The following is a 24,364-nucleotide window of genomic DNA, read 5'->3' as shown; positions in this document are numbered from 1 at the left end:
AACCCAGGCACCCTGGGGCTGCATTATCTTAGTTCACCTTCAGCATAATCCCTGTAAGGAAGGTATATCCCAATTTAACAGGTGAGGAATGTGATGTGAACAGCCCTGAGTTGCAGGTGAGGCAATACATGCACACAAACACCCACAAATGGAGACAGCTGGGGCCACGACCCTCCCTGCTTGATTCTCCTGTCCTCTCTGTTAACTCTTCTATCTCCTTCCAGAAGGCAGTTTGGAGATCTTTTAGTCTGCCCCTCAACTTTTATGAGTAACCTGTAACTTGTTTAGGGTATCACAGGTGGCTAATGGTGGGAGCCAGACCTAAAATCTAGAACTCTAGAATCAAGTGCTCTTTTCACTCACCAGGAACCACACTGGCACTTCTTGCTCAGTATGAGGTACGTCTTAGTAGTCCCCCAAGTTATCAGGAACCCTCCAGCAGGATTAGCTGGGCAGGTGGGGCAGTCTTAGTCCACAGTGACTGAGCTGCAGAAGCCTGACCTCATGCCTAGGAGGATTTTCCTGGGGAAGGCACTGGATTGTTTCAAGCTTGGGAGTGGAACAGACTTGAAATTTTAAAAGCTCACTGTAGAAAATTAAATAGAGACTGTAGTCTCTTCTATTCTCTAACTGTTGGAACAGTTAGAGAAGTGAAAGGACTAGAGATTCCTTGGAAGTAAAATTGTCAGGATCTGACTGTAGACTGCCTACGGGATATGAATCCTGGCTGTAGTGTGACTTTAAGATACATAAACCTCAATTTGTTTTCTCATAGCTAAAACGAGGATAATACCTACTTTGAGAGATTATTAGTAAAAAATGAAAAGTGCTGAATACATGAATACATTAGGTATCAACAAATGTTCTTTTTTTTTTTAATTTAAAAGAGCTCTTTAAATAGGGCATGGGTTGGATCTGAAGTACCTTGTCTATGTCAAATAAAATTTGTTCTTAAGTTCCTGCTTAAGAACATCTCTTATTCTGTCGCGACGAGGGGCAGAGGACTGTGATCAAAGCATCGCGGTGCAGGAGCACATCAAACTTGGGAGGTGTCAACCTATGGCCAAAACCTCACAACAATTTTACTTTTTGCCCTCTCAGACCTCTCCTCCCTAGACTGGTGTTTCTAGAAGACGCGGTGTAAAGAAGCGAGTGAGGGGGAGGGAAGTATGAACGACGCCGAGTGGGAACCGGACGGGAACACTACTAGCGCTGGTTCTTGCGCTGTAGCTGAGCCCACCACTGGTCTGCAGCCTCCGCCCCCTGTTTCTTAGGCTGTAGTTCGTGACGTCACGAGGAGGCGGGACCGACTTCGGCCTGGGAGGCGGAGCCAGCGGCGGGGCGGGGCGGGGCGGGAGCGTCGCGAGGGCAGGCCGCGGCGGCCGCGGAGTAGCTAGCAGCCGCTTCCAGAGCTGGCCTGCGCCCCAGCCCTGATTTCCCCTCCCGCGCCCCCTCCTCAGCCCCGGGCGCGCGCTCGCCGGGGCCCTGCGGGGCTGGCCGCTGAGCTAGCAGGCCGCCGGACCTGCGCAGCGACCCGGAGCACCCTCCGGCCCAGGCGCACACGGAAGTGGTGAGTGTCACGGAGGGGAGGTGGAGAAGCCTGTGGTGGCCGCCGACGGCCGGGCGAGGGGCGCGGAGCCGGGCGCCGGCGGCCGACGCGGCCGCTGCTCTCTGTTCCCGGGAGTCGCGCACCCCCGGCCGCCCAGCAAGCGAGGCGGTGGACCCGGGGCCCGGGCGGGCTGGGGGCGTGTGGGTGCGGGCGAGGAAGCGGGGGATTTCCAGCCAAGCGGAGTCTGCTGGCGGCGGGGAGGTTGGGGGGCGGGAGCCCCACGCCAGGATGGGGGGGATGGTTAAGGCTCGCCGCCCCCTCCCCCAGAGCACACACCAAATTTTCATAAACAAGTCTGGAACGCGCTGACATCCTGTTTATACCACCCTGAGATACAGGCGCGGGCTTGAGGTCTGACGTTCCTCGCCCTTGCACCGAGAACTTGACCGCCAGCACTCTGGCATAATTGCTGTTGGGGTAGGGGCGGGAGGAGGTTTTCTCTGGCCTCAGGACGGAGGCCGAGGGTCTTCGCCGTTGTCCTCCTTTGCCATCTCAGCGAGGGAAAGTTTGTGAGATTTGGGGGCATGTCTGGGGCAAGGAGGGGGCATCTGTGGACTCAGGAAACGCCCCCTCCCCCTTTAGGGTCTTTTGGGACCGTGGCCTAGCAGCCAGCGAGGAGGGGGAAAGACACATCTTGGGCGAGAGGGCCTGGGAAGAGGAACAGTGAGAGAGAGCCACTGGGGGAAGTGCGAATCCTTCTGTAATGGGACTGAATAACTGAAACTAGGGCTGGTCTCTGGCCTCCTGTCTTACTCCTCAGACCCCATCCGCGCGTGGTCGCTAAGCATCAAAGGGAGATGTCGCTTTAGCAGGACTGGTAAACACCCCTTTCAAGTCACATCCCAAGGTTCTAGGGATGTGGGCTCCTTGGATGTGTGTTCATCACGGAACTTCTTTAGGGAGAATAGATAAAAGGTGTGATTATTGGCAGGTGTTCACATTTTTAAAACATTGTGTATCCTCTGAATTCCTGTGTGTCCGTTGGGGAAAGGAGCGAGCCACTTCTCTGATACGTGGCTGTGAGCCGTCCGTCTTTAAGCCCAGGGTAAATACATGCTATTAACCTTTCTTTTCTTTCTTCCTTTTCTTTCTTTCAGAGTCAGAGTTTTTCTTTCAGTGGCAGGAGTTCACAGCGGTATAAAATTGTCATTGCTTCTTTCAGGGAGGAATGCATTAAAAACCTTGGACAGTTAAGTGAGGAGTAGAATGCAGAAACAATTAGATTTGACTGTGGAGTCTTTGTTGGCAATTTTTAAAGGAAAGGATCATGGGCATATACACGGTGCAAAAAAATTTTTCGGATGAGCATTTTATATTGATTAAATCCTTGTTCTTCCTTTTCCAAAACCCCATTTTGTGCTGTTTCTCGCTTTTGCTTTTGGTGGCTCTGTTTTCTAAGACCAGGGAGTCGTTCTCACTGAAGGATCAATGTGTTCTTTTTTGTACTTTGTGGTGAAGGTTAATGGAGACCATAAGGGTACCAGACACTTGGGGTACAATATGCTGTGTATTATGGAGAAAATGTCTCCTGTATATATAGATCCAGATCACGTTTAAAGTACATCATACCTGAGTGATTGTGGACATTATGAATAGGAATAATCACCACCTTAATAATTCTACTTATCATATTAACTGAGCACTTTCACTGTATCTTGATTTCTCTAAATAGCTACAAAAATGCATTTTTAAATCCAGAGATTGCAGTGTGATATTCTGCATTGAATAAAAGCCAGTTTAGTTTCCCCATTCCATGATATACTAATTACAGTTATTAGGAAATGATGATGGAGGGTAAATAAATTGTACATATATAGATAAAATAATTCACTTTCCAAAATATAACATATAACTACTTGCAAATTGCTATAATTTAAGCAGTCTTAGTGTCTGTTTAATACTGTACTTGTGACTATCTTTCTGGTCATTTGGTATCCACCCTTAGTACAGATTAAGATGAATTATGTTGCAAAATTTTTTCAATTCAGGAATTTGCTAAGAAGCTGCTAAAAATAAGGAATTTTGAGGGTGGAGTTGCTTTTGCAGGAATAGGGATTTGGATGAAATGGCATGAAGAAACTTAAATTGAGTGCTTTTAAATCAGATTGTTAGGTCTACCAGTTTAGATTCTGGGTTCACAAACACTAGTGGTTTCAACTGCAGACCACAAATTCTAGTAATGTTTTAAGGTTATCAGTCAATTTCTTCTGAAAAGCTTTAGGTCATACATATATTTGGACAGAAACCCAACTGAAGCAAGTATTGAGAGCGTGTGTAGGTTTATATTCACTTTTCTAGAGGGAACACTAGTGTATAACTGCGTTAATAAGGTTCATTAGCAAAGACCAAGATCTGTGTTTTCTAACTCTTCTGATAAGTGTTTTCCCCCCTAAACCCATGTGTATCATTTTATATTTTTTATTACGTGTGTCCTTGTTGTGTTCTATGAGGTAATTTATGCTTTTCAGAAAATTTATCATCTGAGATGTAACTATTCGTACAAGGACATTTTTCTTGTTCATTTCCACATTTAAAGTTTTTTTTAAGTGAATGGGGAATTGGTTAATTAACTCAATGTCCCCAAACAAGCAGCATCTGATGCTTTGTGATTTCTTGTGGCTTAGTGGTATATGGAGCCTTGTCATAAAGTAGAGATGCCAAAAAGAACCTCTCAGATACTTTTAGACCAGTATTTCTCAGCTGGGTATGATTTTGTGCCCGAAGGGATGTTTGCATTTTCCAGAGACATTTTTGGTTATTACAACTTCGGGGGTGGTATGGGAGGGGGCAGTGTTGTTGGCATCTAATGGAAAGAGGTCAAGGATGTTCCTAAACATCCTATAATGCATGAGGCAGCCCCACAGAACAAAGAATTATCTGGCTCAAAATGTCAGTAGCGCTGGGGTTGAGAAATTCTCTTTCGAAATGCCAGGTAGGAAACAAGAAGATGTGGGCTTCTGTCTTGGCAAATAGCTTCCCTTCAGTTCCCAATTTTCCTCATCTGTAGAATGGAAGTAAAAGTGTTCACCATTTCAAAAAGTTGTTGGGGGAAAATCAGTTAAATAATGCATGGAAACTATGAAGTGCCACACAAATATAATTGTTAGGAAGACATGATTTTTAAATTTTTTTTTTTTAACGTTTATTTTATTTTGGGACAGAGAGAGACAGAGCATAAATGGGGGAGGGGCAGAGAGAGAGGGAGACACAGAATCGGAAACAGGCTCCAGGCTCCAAGCCATCAGCCCAGAGCCTGACGCGGGGCTCGAACTCACGGACTGCGAGATCGTGACCTGGCTGAAGTCGGACGCTTAACCGACTGCGCCACCCAGGCGCCCCAGGAAGACATGATTTTTAAAAAAAATTTTTTTTAACATTTATTTATTTTTGAGACAGCATGAACAGGGGAGGCTCAGAGGGAGACACAGAATCTGAAACAGGCTCCAGGAGCTGAGCTGTCAGCACAGAGCCCGACGTGGGGCCCGAACCCACGAACCGTGAGATCATGACCTGAGCCGAAGTCGGACGCTTAACCGACTGAGCCACCCAGGAGCCCCAAGACATGATTTTTTAAATTGTTAGATATATTAGTAGTTGACGAGCAAAGAGGTTAAGGTTATGGAGTGAAAAGATTGGATGGTTTGGTATTATTGAATTGTTACTAATTTTGGGGGGAAAAGGATTTATTTAATGTAGTTTTCTTATAACATAAACTTCAAAGCTCTATAATTTCTTTAAACCTGAGGATTATTTTTTCATCATAGCAAGAGGGAACACTCATTGTAGAATAATTAGAAAATTGAGGAAAGTGGAGGAGAATAGTCATCCATGGTCTACTCCTTTTCCCGTTTAAAGACCATTGAGTTCTTATCAATTTCTGGAAGAGTCCTTAAAATTGGAAGAAGAGCTAACGATGAGAAAAGGGGGAGCAGTGAAGGTGCTATTGACCATAGAAGGTACTATTTGTTTCTAAGCCCTTCATTTTCTCTTTTTTGGTAATTACCACATACAGGTAAAATGCATTATAGGAGACATTAGAAAAATTGGTTCATTGTTTTCATACTTTGTGGGCTAACCTCCAAGCCATGTTCTCACTCGGCATGTTGTTTCCTCTCTGCTTCTTGCTCTCCCCTGTACTCAGCTAGGTGTGCCACCATTGCTTCCTGTCTCGAAAACCCAGCGGTAACGTGGGGTTTTAAGCAGCTGCCATGTTGAAATGACTGGGTTTCAGGGGCAGGAAGCTACTTCCTATGAGTATTCTTCCCTCTGAAGTGCACCAGGTTTTTTGGTATTTTGGGGCAACAAGCAAGCATAAAACATGAAGTTCATTTCCATGATATATTTACTTCTAAGATTTTATGATCTGTGATTCTTAGCAGCTGGCAGCGGGTACACATTTTTCCTTGGTGCTCTGTGAATAAATTGCCCAGTCTGGAGGCGAGACTTGCATTAGAAGAAAAACGAAAATTTCTTTAAGTCTGCTCTAGCCAGAAGACAGAGCTGGTCTTTGTTGGGATATTTTTAATCTGTGGTAACTGAATTTATTTAACAGTAATATTCACACAACACTTTGTTCATTCCTTTATTCATTCAGTAAATACTTGTTGAGCCTGTGCTATGAATCTCAGGGAGTGAATAAACAGAAAAAAGCATGCAAAAATCCTTGCCTTACAGACTTTACAGTCTCGTGGAAGAAACTTGGAGTTGTTCATTCAGGGTTTCTCAGTTGTAGATTTTACACATGCAAAAAAGTAAATCCTTTTTTGTAAATGTAGCCGGGCTGCTTGTTTTGATCCGAGCTGTGACAATGTGGGCAACTTCAGCTTGTCTCCTTATCAGTAAAAAGAAATAAAGATGGTACCTACCTCTAAGCTTGTTGGGAGAATTGAATGACTATGCCTGAAGAGTTTGGAATGGTGCCAGGCACAAGGTATAAGCTAAACATCTGTGTTTTTATTTTTTTATTGGTGAGTGCTTTGGGTTAAAAACAAAGTGAAGAGCTTAAATCGTGTCCAGAATGCTTTAAGATGGTAGGGAGGGGCGCTTGGGTAGCTCAGTCATTTAAGCTTCCGACTCTTGGTTTCAGCTCAGGTCATGATCTCATGGTTCATGGGTGCAAGCCCTGTATTGGGCTTGGTGCTGACATTACAGAGCCTGCTTGGGATTCTCGCTCTCGCTCCCTCCCTCTCCCCGCCCCCCCCTTCTCTCTGCCCCTCTCTACTTTCTCTCAAAATAAATAAACTTAAAAAAAAAAGATGGCAGGGAAGTGTGACCCATTAAATACAAAACAGAGTGGCTAATACATTCTATATTAGAAAGGCTTCGATTAGAAACGGATAAACCAAAAAGTTTAGGCACTTAAAGTATGCAGTTTCTGAAATCTAGAGGAATTTGTTATGTAGACAGCACCAAAGATGATAACACATTAGGTGTTGTATTTTTAAGGAAAATGAGAAACAAAGGTGCCTTTAATTTAACTTTAAAGGTCATGCAAAGTATATAATTTGGTAGGAATGTATTAGACTTTCTGGGCAAGTCAATATAAAGGTACGGTGTTGCTCTCACTGATTCAGTTTACTTAGGAAGTGGCAGAAACATAGGCATACCCTTTTGTAAAATGGTGTTTTCAGAGTTGTGTGCAAGTTAAAAATCTTACAAGTCAGATGATGTGTTAGGGAATTTCACTCTTTAAGCAATTATAAGAGTTTAAAGGAACTCTGAAGTATATATTCAGTTTCTCCTGAATTTTGTCTTACCAGTTTCTATTTCAGATATGTGCTTTCCAGAAGCAAGGTTTACCCAAAATACAAATTGCACAAGAAAGTTAGCCCTTCCTCCTAATCATATTTTAAATATACCTTTAGTTTCTTCTCAGTATTCTTTATATTGCATTTATATTCTCAAGAATAACAGTTGCCACGTGGTTGGAGAAGAGCTCTTGACATTTTCATCCCATGTTCTTTGATAACAAAGGTGTTAGTTGTATCTTTTCCTTGTCTTCTGGTAAAATTCTCTGATTTAACTTTGTGGAGGGGCAGCTCAAATGGTGAACAGGTTGGCCTGTAGGTAGTTAAAAAATAAATTTAGGTTGATTATTTTCAGGTGCATTGGGTAACTCAGGCAAGTTTGCATATTTAAAGAAGAAATAGGTAAGAACATTTTGTAATTAACACAGCTCTTGTTTTTAATGGTGATTTGAAGGGCTTACGGCTATTAGAACTGACAACAGTTCATTCAATGAAGCACAATTATATCTGCAGACTTATTTGCAGTTAATTTGCTCAAGCTGTAGCAAGGCTGTAATTTTAGCAGTTTTTTTCAATAAGTAGAATTTAAAATCTTTATTGTAAGAGAAAAGACAAAAAAAAAATGAGAAAACAATCTGCCAAATGTATATTTTCCCAGTAAAAAATTTTGTTATTGAACAAGATTGTACACAGGGAGGCAGACACTGCCCCCCCCCAGCCCCGTTAAAGCCATTGTGTAAAACTAGGTAAGTGTGCTAATCACCGTATATGAGTTTTCTAATTGGAAAAATCATTTCATGTATTGTGGCATCTCCAAAGAATCCCATCTTTATACCTGTTTAGAATGACCATTCATGCATGTTGGTTAGAGACTGCTGGATGAGCCTGAATATAAATTATAAGCCCACTTGATGTGGATTTAGGAAGTGGGCTACTAGAGATGTACAAACTGGCTGATATAGAAATGCTTTCAGGTTTTCATGTTTATTCCTTTATTTAACTATTATCTGTAAATGTGTTATTATGTGAGAGCAAGATAGGCCTGATTTCTGCCCTCAGGAAGCTTCCTTGCTAACGGAAAACACAATAATTCAACAATTCTACAACCTGTGTTACAACTATGCGAAGTACCAGTACTAGTTTGCTGTAGAGGTTGAAGGCAGTAAGAACAGGGGGTCTCTATGGTATATTTTTAAATTTTTAAATATTTAAATTTGAAGGGTGAAAGAGTTAGCCAGGCTAAGAGGATGAGGAGGTTTTTCCAGCTAAAGGAGACAGCATGTGCAAAGGACCTGAGGTGGAACCAACACTGCAGCTGGAGCAGAGGGGACAAAGATGCAGGCTGATAAGGTTGGCAGGAACCTGATCAAGCAGGGTGCTTCTGGGCCATATTACCTTGGCCTTGTAACATAGCAGGGGAAATTGAAGGCTTTAAAACAGGGCATCAAGTGACATGATGGGACTTGAATCCTGTGTGAAAAAAAGAAAGAAGGATTCCCCGATTGCTACCACCCCTGGGAACATCTCTCTTCTCTCTCTGCCCTCTCTGCCAAATGCCTTGAAAGCCTTCATTTCCTTTCACTCAATCATGCTTTAATTCTTTGCAATCTGACTGCCACCTCCACACTCTTGAGACTTCTTCTTTGAGGTCACTGGTGACCTTCTTGCTGTCACATTTTGACACCTTTCTTCTGCTCTTGTTATCTAAAACATTTGATGCTGTTAACCCCTTCCTGAAAGCTGTCCCACAGCTCCACTGCTGTCTGGCTTCTGAAGCACAGTACCTCTCTCCTTCCTTTCTTTGTCTTTGCTCTCTTCTCTTTGGTGTCTTCTCCTCTTCTCATCTCTCCCTTTCCCCCAGTGAAGACTTTTCCCCAAGCTTCTGTGAATGGCAAGTCTCTTTTGTTACTGCAACTGTGTGGATGGCTTGCTTTCACCTGAGTTCCAGTTGTTGAGCACCCCTAAGTGCTATTCAAGGCACTGGGGATGCTCTAGGCAACAAGAGGAAAGGCCTCTCCTTAAAGAGCCACACTCCAAGATGTTAAATGTATCCATAAATAAACAAGATAATGTCAGGTGGTGATAAATGCAATAAAGAAAATAAGATAATGAGTAGAGAATGCTTAAGTGGGTGGGAGAGGGACTTCCCCCTGGGAAGTGACATTTGAGTTCAGGCCTGAGTAATAAGTGGGACCTGGGCCATGCCAGGATCTAGAGGAACATCCAGGCAGGGGGAACAGCAGAGGCCTAGGCCCCATTAGGAATGGTCTTTCCATTTCATGATGTGCTCTCTTATCTGGATGTCTTACTGACACCTCTTATTTGACTGCTTCAAACTTGGTATCTCTCTTTCTGGTCCCGCCTTACCAATGGATGATTTCTCTGTTCCTCGTAATACCGTCTCTGTCTGCTACCCTCAAAACCTTAGACCAGCGGTCAGAAAACTTTTTCTGTGAAGGAAAAGGCAGTAGATATTTTTAGCTTTGAGGACCATGCTGCTTTTGTCACAGCTACACAATTCTGTTGTAGAACTGAAGCAAATATAGACAGTATATAAACCAATGAGTGTGGCTATGTTCCAATAAAATTTTATGTATGGACCCTGAAATTTGAATTTTCACTTGTCACAAAATGTTTTTTCCCAACCACTTAAAAATGTAAAATTTATACAGTTTCTTAGCTGTCCAGAACAAGTGGCAGGCGGGATTTGGTGCGTGGGCCAAAGTTTGCTGCCCTTAGTGCTCCCTTCCAGTATTTGCACCTTTCACTGCTCAGTGGTCCCTGCCTTGAGCTAACTTTCTTCTGCCTGGTGATCCCAGCAATCTCTAATGTAGCCTCCCTGCCTGCAGCCCTTTCCCTCCAGTTTGTCCTCCACACAGATATTGAATAATCTTCTTGCAGCTGGATTCAGGTCATAGAATTTCCCTGACCACAAGCCTTTGGAAGCCCCTACTGCGTACAGAAAATAGTCTAAACTCCACCTTGCTGTGGCATTCAAGGCTTCTTATGATAAGACCTCAACTTTTCAGCTTCTCCAATTTCTCTTCCTCTGCACTGTGCCAAAATAGATTATTTACTGTATTGCATTCAGCCTTAAACATTTCTTCTGTTTTTCTGCAGTCTTCTTTTTTTAAAATTGTTTTATTTATTTGTTTATTTACTTATTCATAGTGTGCATGCGTGGATTGGGGGAAGGAGCAGAGAGAGAGAGAGAGGAGAGAGACAATCCCAAGCAGGCTCCACACTGTCAGTGCAGAGCCCAACACGGGGCTCAATCTCACAAACCCATGAGACCATGACCTGAGCTGAAATGAAGAGTTGGGGACAATCAACCGACTGAGCTACCCAGGTGCCCCTGCAGTCTTCTTTTTTAATGTACTTTGCCTATGCCTTCTGCTCTCTCTGTCTGCCACATTTCTTTCACAGCCTTTCACGGCCCCTTCAAATGTCCCTACTCCCTCCCCCTCATCCCAGACAAGAAGTTTGTATACATGTAGCACTTCAGTGGTGTGCAATCCTTTTTTCGAGGGCATCGTGTTCTGCCTTGTGCCTCAGTTCTTTTGTAGACTGGCTTCTACTGTACAGTCTCAAGGTCTTGGAGGCCAGGAACAGTCTCATTCACTGTAATATGGCCTTTCACAGTAGGCACGTGGGTGTTTATTGAATAAATGCTAAGTCCTGTGTAGATATATACAATATGTAGATGTTGTAAATGAGAATGTTTTGCTGATGGGAATTTGGTCAGATTAAATCCTTGAGTCTTATATAAAGAGGTACAGTTTTGTGAAAGATTAGGTGTTTTGGAAGACATTAGTTGTATTCTTGGTCCTGTCAATATTGTGCTTAGATAAATACATTCAGGCAAATTACTGATGTTCCTCTTTAGGAATTGTTGTTTCCTTTTATAAAGAAAAGAGTGCTCTTTAATTCATAATGTTTCCTTGCCTGAAAGCTCAGGGCCGAGTTATTTGCTTGTTTTAGCTTGCTGTTTTTTCTGACAATAATCTCCTTGCCTCAGTCTCCCATCAGATCACTTGTCACATATGTTAAGTCCTTCCTTTAATGAGTGGTTCTGTCGTATGTGGCTTTTATATTCATGTAGGTAGCCTCAACGTCTTTTTTTGGTGATAGGATTATAAATAATAAATAGTAGCTCCTTAGTGTAACCATCCTGAAGTGACACCAAGATGGTAGAAGAGAAGTAACTGAGAAGAAACAGACAAAAAGGCTCTGGGGCAACATGGGAAACATGATGTGGGTTTGGTGGAAAATGAGAAAACGACTTTATAAGTGTCTTGTAATCTTTTGATTAACATGTGCTTGGGGCAGGTTGTCTCCCAGGTTTGTGGGTGTGTAGCACATCTTTATCGATAGGAAGGGAGAGGGAGCAAGAGGATGAAACTCAAGATTAGTGAACTTTTATGCCTGCTGTTGTATGTGCTTTGTATTTGGTATTTAATCTTTTCATAGAGAGTTGGATCTTAACAGCAGCATTTTCCAGATGGAGCAAACAAAGCTAATAAATAGCAGACCCAAAATTCAGATTTGAAGCCCTCTGGCATTAAAACAGATAAACACCCTTTCTACTCTTTCTACTCTATCCCCAGCTTTACTGAGATATAATTGGAAAACGCTTCTCTTAGAAGAACCCTTTGTACTGTCTGGTCATTTGTCTCTTTGTTTTGTGTGTATGTTTTGTTTTGTTTTTTTGTTTTTGCTGTTTTGGCATTTAAACCAATCGAACTTGCTTCTGTCCCATTTTATAGCTTACTGCTTCTGAAGCAGTTTTTGCCTCTCCAAAAAGTGCCTCTCCGCACCTGTATTGTGTTTGGTATTGTTAGATGCTAAGTAATAAAGAGGATCTGAGAGGATTTTACCGTGAGGGGATGGGGGTGAAATAGGCAACTGGGTTCATTTAGCTGTCCTAAACAGAGTTTTCAGTACTTTCGTGTGAAATCTTTTTGACAGTGTAAATCAAACTTGATTTACTGTTATTTTTTATTACCTGATTATTATATAGTATGTTCCATGTTTACAGGTTTGGGTCTAGATGTGTTGTGAAAACCAGGCTGGACTTGGAACCAGCAAGAACTGGGTCTGAGGCTGTCCTCTGCCACAGCTAGGTCTGTGACTTTGGGTTCATAATTGACCCTCAGTTTTTCTCAGCTGTAAAATGGATTTACTAGTGCCTATCACAAAGGTAGTTTTGTGAAGGTTAAATGAGGTAGAACACATGAAATAACTTCAGACGGCACCTGGGATTCAGCAGCATTTAATAAATGTTAGTTTCCCACTCCAACTGAAAATTGCCAGGGAATGTGTAAATGATTGTAATGTTTGCATGTTTATAAATGGGAACTTGATCGATAGATCATACTCAAGTTATGAACTTGTGACGCAGGAAACCTCCTAATGTAAATGGCTGGGTTCCCACTGCTACAAAAACATCAGTATAACATAGTGGCTCAGACTTCCAAATCTGGAACTAGAATCTGTGGGTTTGAATTCTGCTTTATTTTACTAGCTTTTCGATCCTGGGCAAGTTACTCAAACTCTTTGTGTCTTGGTTTCCTCCTGTGTAAAATGGGGATAATGATAGCACCTAGTTTTTAGGTTGTAAGGATTACATGAGCATATGCATGAGCATGTGTGTGTACGTGTACCAATACTCCATAAGGGTTTGTCACTACTATTTACTATCACTCCTGTCTTTTCCTCATTGTGTAGACAGACCATAAATCACTGGAAAATCCTTGTAATTCCCTGCCATGTCTTCTCTTATCAGGGGAATCCTCTGTGCATTATAGATCTATCTTTTCCCTCTATCTTCAGTCCCTTTTTAGCTACTTCATTTTAACTGAGGCTGTCGTTTTCTCATATGCTCTTCCTTGTACATTTCTTGTCTAGACGCTTAAAAAAAATGGCTTTGTTTTATGTGGAAACTGAAAATTTTCTAATAATGATAAACCCAGCTATGTGTTAAGGATACTTTTATGCCAGGGAAGATGAAAGCCATAAAGTCTCAAGCAGATTTAAAAAAAGTGTATAAACTACTTTATTGTGTATTGAATGCTTACTCTGTGCCAGACATTAAGTTCAGTACACTGAGGCTAAGAATGACCAAATATGTTTAAAGACACCCAGGTTTTTTTTTTTTTTTAATGTTTATATTTGAGAGAGGTGGAGGAGCAGAGAGAGAGGAGAGGGGAACAGGATCTGAAGCGCGCTCTGTGCTGACAGCAGAGAGACCAACGCGGGGCTGGAACTCACAAAGTGCGAGGTCATGGCCTGAGCTGAAGTGGGACGCTCAACGGACTGAGTCATCCAGGTGCCCCTAAAGGCACCCAGTTGTTTTTTTTTTAATTTTTTTTTTAACGTTTATTTATTTTTGAGACAGAGAGAGGCAGAACATGAACGGGGGAGGGGCAGAGAGAGAGGGAGACACAGAATCGGAAGCAGGCTCCAGGCTCCGAGCCATCAGCCCAGAGCCCGACGCGGGGCCGAACTGACGGACCGCGAGATCGTGACCTGAGCTGAAGTCGGACGCTTAACCGACTGAGCCACCCAGGCGCCCCTAAAGGCACCCAGTTTTTAAGTGGGTGAACCTAGATTTGATTGAAGTGAGGCCTCCCTGACCCTTGGTTTCAAAATTCCTGAGGTGAGTTGCCTTAAAGCCGACAGCCACCTCCTCCCCACTCCGTCTGCACCCTTTATTAACCTACTCTCTGCTTGCCCTTAAGCTCCAGCTTTCAAGGTGATAAGATCACTCACAGTTCTCTGGCTGCAGTAATGTTTCCTGCTCCTTTTGCAAGGCAGATGTATAGTATTTCAGTTGCTGTATGTGTTAAATTGGTCTTTTGTGTGTTGGCTTGGAAACCTAGCCACATTTATAGCAGTGCGTGTTGGGGGAAAATGTGCTTTAAATTTCAGACAGCCAACTGGGAGCAAATTTTCAAAAAGGCAAAACCATTTATAAACTAGAGGGACCAATATATTTGAGTATACATTACCTGCATTGATACACTTGAAAGGCTTATATGTCATGCCTGAACTAGGCACGTTCTGGAATTTATACACATTATTACACTTCTGCTTAGCTGTCTGTTCTCATCTGTGCCTGACCTTTGTATCCCCAACCACCACCATTGTGTTTGGCACATACTAGGACCCTATGAAGAGACCTATTTAGTCCTCTTTAAAAATCGATGGCTTTTTATACTTTTTTGTATGTTCGATATAGTTCAATAAAAAAAAAAATCAATGCAATAAGGGTCAGGCAACATAGAAGGAGGGATGTTGCCATGCAGTTACTGATTAGATGAAAATACTGCTTATGCTAGACCGAGTTGAAGCATTGAAAGGTATTTGGGAGCCAGACACTTAGACAATATTGCTTTGATTATTGGAAGGCAAGGAAAGCAGTCAAACGAGTTCTTTCTTGGCTTGGAGTCTTGTTTACTTTTCTCAGGTTGAAGTGATAGCTCTAATGGTTTTAAGGAATCAGGGAGACAGGTCTGCCATGAACCCAGCATATTGGGTTCTAAGTTTATAAACATTTTCTAGTTGGTGTTGTTTAAAGGTTTGTAGTACACAGTGATCATAAAATCTTATAATAATTTTAAGAGTTGGAAGAAATTGAAGTCACCCAGAGATACTTCCCCAGTTTTATAAGAGAAAACTAGGAATAAGAGCATTTGTGTGGCTTGCTCAAGACCTCGGTGGGCCACCACTTCTTTGTTTTATTTATTTACTTATTCATTCGTTCAACTGTTTATTTTTGAAGTAGAGAGAGCGCGAGTGGGGAAGGGGGAGAGAGAGAGAGAGAGAGGGAGGGAGGGAGGGAGGGAGGGAGGGAAGATCCGAAGTGGGCTCTGCACTGACAGCAAAGAGCCCGATGTGGGGCTCAAACTCATAGAACCACGCGGTCATGACCTGAGCTGAAGTCAGATGCTTAACTGACTGAGCCACCCAGGCGCCCCTTTGTGTTACTTTTAAAATACGACCTCATGCAGAATTTGTGACTGAGTGGTAAAATGATATAGAAAGTACTGACATGTAGAACTTAAGAAACTAAATGCCCATTTGTTGAAATAGTTCTGAGAAGTTTAAGATGTATTTGTGGGTGAAAGATTTAGAGATTATTTAAGAGCAGTGGGGGTTATGTAGGGTCCAGCCATTGGACAGTGGACATTGTGAAGTGCAGTGTCTTGTGGGAGAAGAGCGATCATGCTGCTCTCTTTGGTTCTTGCCATATTGGAAGTTACAGAGGTTAGGGACCAAGTCTCTCTTGATTATCCATTAGTCCCAGTCAAGACCTATCCCTGCTGCCAAGCAGACAGTCAGTAAGTATTACTGAACACGTGAATGCCAATTATAAGATGCTAAGTATGGGTTTGTGTTCTGTAAGTTTGATTGTTTTGGCTGGCATTTCTTTTTTATGTTCCTTTTATCAGGAGAAAAGCCACTTTACCAAGCATTTCCAGCCTGTTAGACCTTAATGGAGGTAACAGTTAATATTAAGAGCAGCAAAAACAAAGTATTGTGAGGTCAGGGAGATAAAAAGGTGTTCGGTATAACTTTCATTTGAGACTTAAGGCAGCTGAGATTCAGAGGAGTGAAGCAGTTATGAGCTAGCCTGGAGCCCTGTACTCTCCCATTGTGCCCCAGGGCTGCACTTGACTGCTCGTGACTGGTTTGGGGGGACAGCACAAACTGTGATGCCTTCTTCTGTTGCAATCCGCTCAAGCTCATCTGCTCACCCACTGGCTCCTCTGTCCACCTGGCTCCACAGAGCCTCCCAGAGGCTTAGAATTTATGCCTGCTGTCTTCTGGTCACACTCAAGGCCCTAATCACATAGCTGAGTCAGAATGACCTGTCCTTGACATCTTGCAATGAGGCCTGCTCTTACCATATTCTCACTGTGGGAATGAAGCCTCAGGAAGTAATTCAGTCCAGGTATTTATGGCTGAAATAGGTGCCTTAAAGCAAGATAGTCTGCTCACCTTGACTTGGGACTCTGAGGAGAGAGGTTTTTACTTCCTCTTTTGACCTTTACCTTAAGTCATTTAAAAGCTATAGCCTACAAATGCAAAATAATCGTAACTGTTCGATTTTCTAGAAGTAAGATACATATGCTGTAGAGTCTTTTGTATTATGTTTAATTTCTTTTTCACAGTATAATGCCATTTATTTTACAAACTAGTTACCCAAACTATATATTCTTTATGTACACGTATATGTAACAGATACATAGAAAACTAATGATGGCAACTGAAACTATTATTTTATTTGAATATTTTGAAGGTACATGAGAATACATTTATTTAATGTTTCTATAATTACAATATTTACTTTTAAAGAGATTATAATGATTATAAATATAGGAATTTAAAAATGGTATATTAATATGAAGCTGTCAGGGCCGTCTTAAAAATGCCATAAAATGAAATGAAATAATGAAATAAAACTATTTCTACTCAAAGATGGCTTTTATTGTATCAATAATTAGAATTCTTTTTACTATTAACACTATTTAGATGATATGTCAACTGCTAACACCTCTTATTTTCCATTTAAGCTTTATTTTTACAATACTTCTCACACTATGAAATTAAATACTCTATGGAAGTCTATACTGGCTCATCACTGTCACCATTAAAGTAAAGATCTTCTGCACACACTATATAAAAAAGTATATGTTTTTTTTTTTAATTTTCTTTTTTTTTGAACGTTTATTTATTTTTGGGACAGAGAGAGACAGAGCATGAATGGGGGAGGGGCAGAGAGAGAGGGAGACACAGAATCGGAAACAGGCTCCAGGCTCTGAGCCATCAGCCCAGAGCCTGACGCGGGGCTCGAACTCACAGACCGCGAGATCGTGACCTGGCTGAAGTCGGACGCTTAACCAACTGCGCCACCCAGGCGCCCCAAAAAGTATATGCTTTTATATACTCTTCAAGGCATCCACTAATTTTATTTTATTTTATTTTTAAAATTTACATCCACATTAGCATATAGTGCAACTATGCTTTCAGGAGTTGATTCCTACCCCTTACCCATTTAGCCCATCCCCCCTCCCACAACTCCTCCAGTAACCCTCAGTTTTTTCTCCATCTTTAAGAGTCTCTTATATTTTGTCCCTCTCCCTGTTTTTATATTATTTTTGCTTCCCTTCCCTTGTGTGCATCTGTTCTGTGTCTTCAAGTCCTCATATGAGTGAAGTCATATGATATTTGTCTTTCTCTGGCTAATTTCACTTAGCATAATACCCTCTAGTTCCATCCATGTAGTTGCAAAGGGCAAGATTTCATTCTAATTGCTGTGTAATACTCCATTGCATATATGTGTGTGTGTGTGTGTGTGTGTGTGTGTGTATGGGTGAGGGGCACATCGTTATTCATCCATCAATGGACATTTGGGCTGTTTCCATACTTTGGCTATTGTTGATAGTGCTGTTATAAACATGGGGGTGCATGTGTCCCTTTGAAACAGCACACCTGTATCCTGTGGATAAATGCCTAGTAGGGCAATTGCTGGGTCGTAGGGTAGTTCTATTTTTAATTTTTTGAGGAACCTTCACACTGTTTTCCAGAGTGGCTGCACCAGTTTGCATTCCCACCAGCAGCGCAAAAGAGATCCTCTTTCTCCGCATCCTCGCCAACATCTGTTGTTGCCCGGATTGTTAATGTTAGCAGTTCTGAGAGGTGTGAGGTGGTATCTCATTGTGGTTTGGATTTGTATTTCCCTGATGATGAGTGATGTGGAGCATTTTTTCATGTGTCAGTGGCCATCTGGATGTCTTCTTTGGAGAAGTGTCTATTCCTGTCTTTTGCCCATTTTTTCACTGGATTATTTGTGATAAATTCTCTATAGATTTTGAATACTAACCCTTTTTCTATGTCATTCGCAAATATCTTCTCCCATTCTGTTGGTTGCCTTTTAGTTTTGCTGATTGTTTCCTTTGCTTTGCAGAAGCTTTTTATTTTGATGAGGTCCCAGTAGTTCATTTTTGTTTTTGTTTCCCTGGCCTCTGGAGATGTGTTGAGTAAGAAGTTCCTGCAGCAAAGATCAAAGAGGTTTTTGCCTGCTTTTGCCTCGAGGATTTTGATGGCTTCCTGTCTTACATTTAGGTCTTTCATCCATTTTGAGTTTATTTTTGTGTATGGAGTAAGAAAGGGTTCAGGTTGATTCTTCTGCATGTCGCTGTCCAGTTTTCCCAGGACCACTTGCTGAAGGGAGTGTCTTTATTCCATTGGTTATTCTTTCCTGCTTTGTCCAAGATTAGTTGGCCCTACGTTTGTGGGTCCATTTCTGAGTTCTCGATTCTGTTTCATTGATCTGAATGACTGTTTTTGTGCCATATGTTTAGTTTCTATAGACACTAGGTAGGCACTTGCATTTTTAGTTGTTTATCTAAAGAGTTTTTTTTTTTTTTTAAATTTTAGATACTTTGTTTAGCCGGTCTATTATGTTCAACAAGTAGTTACAGTTTCATCTGGAATACTGTTAGCCATTCTTTTATTTACTTGCAGAGAAGTCAGGATGTCAGCCTAAATTGGTGCTTCCTAGGCAATCACTTGAAACTTGCTATAGTACCTGAATTCTTCTTTTAAAATTTTATTTAGCATTTTAAAGAAATTAAGACAAATACTATACATGAATTTTAGAAAAATTAAATGAAAATTATTTTTACCTGACCTATCACTCAGATAAACATTTTTGTTATTATTTTAGTGTTTATTATGTCAGACTTTGTTTCATGCATAATGGACCTATAAATTTAAAAAAAAAAATCAAGGAGATCGTAGAACATAATGCTGTTTTGTAATCTGGTTTTTTTCACCAAGTGGTTCCTCACAATTTTATCCCCATATGGTAATAATTTTGGTTAGGGTGACCTAATGTTTTATGGTACATAGTTTTCCTTCTAAAGTGCAACATGCATTGTTTGTTTTTCCTACTGTAAATAATCCTATTGAAAACATCTTTGTGCCTCCATTTTTGTGTACTTTTCTGATTGTTTCCTTAGGAGGCTGTGAATGGTATTGCTTTGTGAAATTTTTTCACATTTTAAGATTTTGGATACTTATTTATGTCATGGTTTAAAAAGCATCTGCTGTGCTCTAATGGAAACGTCATAAATCTGCCCAGTTGGTGTTGTATAATAGGTTGCATAGGTTCTTTGGTGAATGTATGGTTGTGGGGATTTTGGATTCCTGAGCAGTGTTTCTAATGGTTAGATTTCCTCGGAGTACCATAAACATTCTGGGCTGCCAGATTCCAAGATTTACTTTGAAGCTGTGAGGTGGAAGCCACCTTAAATACTTAAATAGTGGGAAGATAATCTGTGGAAGAGACAGGCTTTATCATTGTGTGTTTACCAGGTGTGTTGTAGTGAACCTTGGAAAGTCTTCCAAGTAAAATAGGGACTTCTTTTTCCCCCTTATGATTAAAATACTTTCTGCTAATCTTTCATGACAAAGAGAGACACCCAAAAGCAATTTCAGAAGACAGATCTTTTACTGATCAGTGGTTATCAAGATTTCACATGGATAGTATTCTCAGTGTTCTCAAGTTACCAGTCAGGTCTGTTTCAGTGAAATAAGCAAGGCTAGTTTATCTTTGCAAAGGCTTGCTACAACAAGCTCATAACTGTATTCCCTGGGGAGCAAAAAATACTTTTAAGATTTTGCTTTAGGCATCTCTGTGCAGCCTTATGCTATGAGCCTTTCAGATTCTATATGTGAAACTGGTGTGACATTAATTCTAGCATGACAGCTTTTCAGATAGTCTTTTTGCTTAAGTCAAAGTCTGCAGCGCTAACACCATGCTGGGTACATTAATTTCTTTTCTCTTTATTTGCTCCTTTCTCCTTGCCTCCTGATTTATACAAGAGAGTCATTATACCTAATTGGTCCTACAATTTTTTGATTAGATTTATATTTGATAAAATTAAACTGTGTCAATAATTAATGAAAACCAAACCAAGGGAACCTATGTTAATGGAGCATTGAGTTGAAGACCTGGTAGAGGGCAAAGGTCTTAGAGCACAGATGAGAGATCCTATCTGTGTATTATCTTCCTGTTCTTTGACTTCAGTGTTCACGTGTTCCTTCCAAAGCCTCCGTTTCAGGGTAATAAAATAGGCACTCTTTTCTATGTTATACTTCAGGTAATTTAGAAACATTGATACTTCTAATTCAGTCTATTTCGGTATGAGCCTTTAATGCTTTGTAAGTCTCTCCTTCTATATATAATCTAGTGTAGTTATAGTTCAGCAGTATTAAGTACATTCACATTGTTGTGCAGCCTGGCTCCAGAACTCTCTTCATCTTGCAAAACTAAAACTATATTCCCAGTTAAATGTACTGCCCAGCCTCCATTCTCCCCCTCTTCCATCCCCTGGCAACCACCATTCTACTTTCTATGATTTTAACTACTCTAGCTACCTCATATGAGTGAAATCACACTGTAGAGGTGGAAAATTTTTCCTTTCTTCTAGGTTCATTGGCTGGTCTAATAATTAAATTGGCATCAGATAGATCAACAGGAGAAAAACATTTAATTTTATACATATGAAAGCTCATAAAAATATGAGACACGAAGTGACAAAGCAGGCAACTTTTTATACCTTAAACAATAAATTTGTGAAGAATTGGCAAGACAGAGAAGTTTGGGCTTGGGATAGCAAATTAACGAAGAAGTAACATGTTTATATAGCCTTTTCCACCCTGGATTTGCTGTTTCTAGCAGTAAGGGTGCTTTCTACCCTGTAGGTGCAAGGAGGGTACCTTTCACATGGGGGAATTTATGCCCTGCTTTCAGGGGTACAGGGGAGGGTCAGAGTATCCTTCTTGTACTGGCTATTTTTAAAGTAACTTTAATTCAAAATAACCAGTATGTCAGAGTGGCACATTTTAGGGCAGTCTGCCTGGAACTCCCTCAATACGGTATTTGTCCTTTTGTGATTGGCTTACTTCACTTAGCATAATGTCCTCAAGATTCATCCATGTTGTAGGATATTTCAGAATTTTTCTCCTTTTTAAAACTAAATATTCTGTTGAATGTGTATACCACATTTTGTTTATCCATTCATCTGTCAGTGGACACTTGGGTTGCCTTATACCTTTAGGTGATTGTATATAATGCTATGAACGTGGATGTACAGATATCTCTTTGAGACCCTGGTTTCACGAAACTGGCAGTTTTTAGACAATTCTAACTCAAACAGGACCAAAATGAAGTTCATCTTTTCCCTTAAAAACTTTCCTATATCTTAACCTCCCTTTCCTGTCACCTCCACTGGTCACCTAAGCCCAATCCTGGGGCTTTTTTATCTCCTTTCTCGTGGACTATTAGTCACCAAGTTGGATGATTTTTAATGTTTAAACATCCTTTTAATCCAGTGCATCTCTGAGTATGTTTGTTCTGAAGGTGTTCTTTGAATAAAAAATTTCATGATCTGGTAAGTTTGGGAATTAGATGTTGTTTATCCTTTTCTTGGAGAACCAAAATGTATGTTAACATTCTAAAGTCTCAAGAAGTCTTGCAGTAAAGTAACTCTTGAATGTTACTGAGTTAACTGTTTTCCAGGTACACTTGATTATGGAATCAGTGTTTCACTTAACACTTTACTCATATGGATTTGAGTAAGAAACACAGCTCTCATCTCTCCTTTGTATCTCCACTCCTACTGCCTGCCTTCCTTTAGTTTTTATCTCTTGCTTGGACTATAGCCTAAACCTCTGAAATCAGGAGTTTTAAATCTTTTTTTAAATCTCATCGATCCATTTGGCAGTCAGTTGAAGCCTCCTTCTCTTGGAATAAGAGAGCATATACAATTAAATACATAGGATTACAGATCATTCACTGATTTGCTAGAGAAGCTATCATCTGGTTCATCATCAGTTACTGCAGACTGGAAATGCTTTGTGGGGAGAGTATTGTATGGTGGGGAATAGTGTAGGCAGTACAGTTAGGACAGTCTCTGTGGGCAAGTTATTGAATTTCTCTGTCTCAGTTTACTCATCTATAAAACTAAGATAGTAATAGTACCTACTTCATAGGATTGTTCTGAGAATTAAGTGAGTCCTTATATTTAAAGCACTTATAATGGTGACTGATATATAAAAGTGCCCAGTAGCTGTTAGTTGCTATTTCTTTCCTCCCTTCCTCTGTGGTAGCATTATTTTGATCACATTGCAAAAGATGATTTATGGTTCCTGTGAGGTTCATTACTTGCAGATTTTGCATGCGTTTCCATAGTTCATCCCCAATGAAGGAAAAATGCATCTGATAACATTACCTGTAACTAACTTTTTTGGTGCTCAGTAAGTGGAAAATAAAGAACATCCTTTAGTGTAGAACGTTTGCTTTATTTATTTATTCATTTATTTATTTTAAGATAAATTCGTAAGAAATCTTTCCACCCAGTGTGGAACCCCAAGATCAGGAGTCATACACTCCACTGACTGAGCCAGCCAGGCACCCCGAATATCTGCTTTATTTAACAAACACTTATTCTCAAAACCTAGAAAACAGAATATTAGAGGAAACACGTGGAAGGAAGTATGGTTACGGGTGAATGGCTGACAGTTATTTTTACTGAGACCTAAATTTTCCCTTTGAAAGTTTCAGCAGGTAAAAGCATGAATTCCAGTCATAGCCCTGTGACTTTGGGCAAGTTACCTAATGCCTTGCCATTTACTTATTTACCACCATTTGCTTATTTGCAGGAATGGGGCTGGTTATTCCTCTGAGGGTTAATTTGAATATTAAATGAGATGACTTACACAGAAAACACAGCCCCTGGTAGATGGTCTGTAAATGGTTTCCTCTCTCCTTGGAGGGAAGTGGAAGAGTATCCCTGTGTGATTGATTGCTCAGCTCCAGTGTTCTTCGCTGTGGGTGGCAAATGTCCCTCTTAGGCTCTCTTGGCAAGCGTTTTAAACAACAACAACATCATCATCATTGGTGGTAGTGTTGATGTTTTGTTTGGCATGGGTGCTATATGGTTCAGAAACCCAAGCACTATATAACAAGGTACACATTGAGAAAGCTCCTTTCCATCCTTGTGTCTGGCAACTTCCTTCCCTGCCTACATAAGTATCCTCCTTTATTAATTTCTTGTGTTCAGATACAGTTAATACAAGTATATATTTTGCCTCTCTATATACTGTTCTGCACTTTGCTTTTTTCTTCTTACAGTATATCCTTCTCACTTTTTTTATTAGGACATAGAGTATTTCCTTATTTACATGCATGCATGCAAGTATGTATGTGCATGTGTGTATATTTGTATATGTATTAGAGCTCCAGAGTTTTCCAGTGTGTGAATGTACCATGGTTTACTTAACTAGTTCCCGTATTCATGTATATTTGGTTTCTTTCTACATTTTTGCTGTTGCAAACAGTGCTTCTTCATATAACCTCATATGTACATGGTTGGACAAATTCCCAGATGGTACTGTTGGATTAAAAGATAAGCATGTTATCATTTTTATTAATATCGAAAATTGCTTTCCATGAGGTTTGCGCTATTTTGCATACATTGGTATGCATTTATTTTTATTTTGCATTGCAGATAGTTCTTACCTCTCTTCCCTCCTGGCCCCCCATACCTTTTTTGAGCTGCCATCTTGTTACTGTAGAAGGTATTGTACAAATGGAGGTGATCCCTTCCGGTGTTTCCTAAGTGGTACTGGGCTGTTCAAATCCAGTGTTTTCCAAGCCAGATACTAGGGCACAGGGTTATAGTGTGGTGTGAGACAAGGCTTTCTGCCCATTCTTATCTACTCTTGTCCCTGTCTTGGGATCTGAGGATGGAATGGGTGGGTGTATTGTGTGCCTGAGGCACCAGGTAGGTATGGGGAGATAGTCAATTGCCCTGCACATAAAATATTATTGGCTACAGTCTCCCATCCTTGGAAGTTGTTTATATTTTAAGGAATTATGTTCACTGCTTTTTGCAAAAGTTATTTCTGTTTATTGAAGGTTTAGAATAAGAGA

General features: G+C 40.8%; 1 protein-coding gene across 1 annotated transcript in view; it reads left to right on the top strand.

Moving 5' to 3' along the window:
- The first annotated feature begins 1,374 nt into the window (after window positions 1-1,374).
- The window catches only part of JAK1 (Janus kinase 1), a 127,812-nt gene continuing 104,822 nt past the window's right edge, over window positions 1,375-24,364 (top strand). Inside the window, exon 1 of the mRNA XM_030325974.1 lies at window positions 1,375-1,570. The gene's annotated coding sequence lies outside the window, so the exon portion shown is untranslated. The remainder of the gene's footprint in view (window positions 1,571-24,364) is intronic.

The sequence above is a fragment of the Lynx canadensis genome, chromosome C1, assembly GCF_007474595.2.
Source record: "Lynx canadensis isolate LIC74 chromosome C1, mLynCan4.pri.v2, whole genome shotgun sequence".
In the NCBI taxonomy this organism is placed as follows: domain Eukaryota; kingdom Metazoa; phylum Chordata; class Mammalia; order Carnivora; family Felidae; genus Lynx; species Lynx canadensis.
The sequence above is the reverse complement of the archived record's forward strand: the minus strand, read 5'-3'. Positions and strand labels throughout refer to the sequence as shown.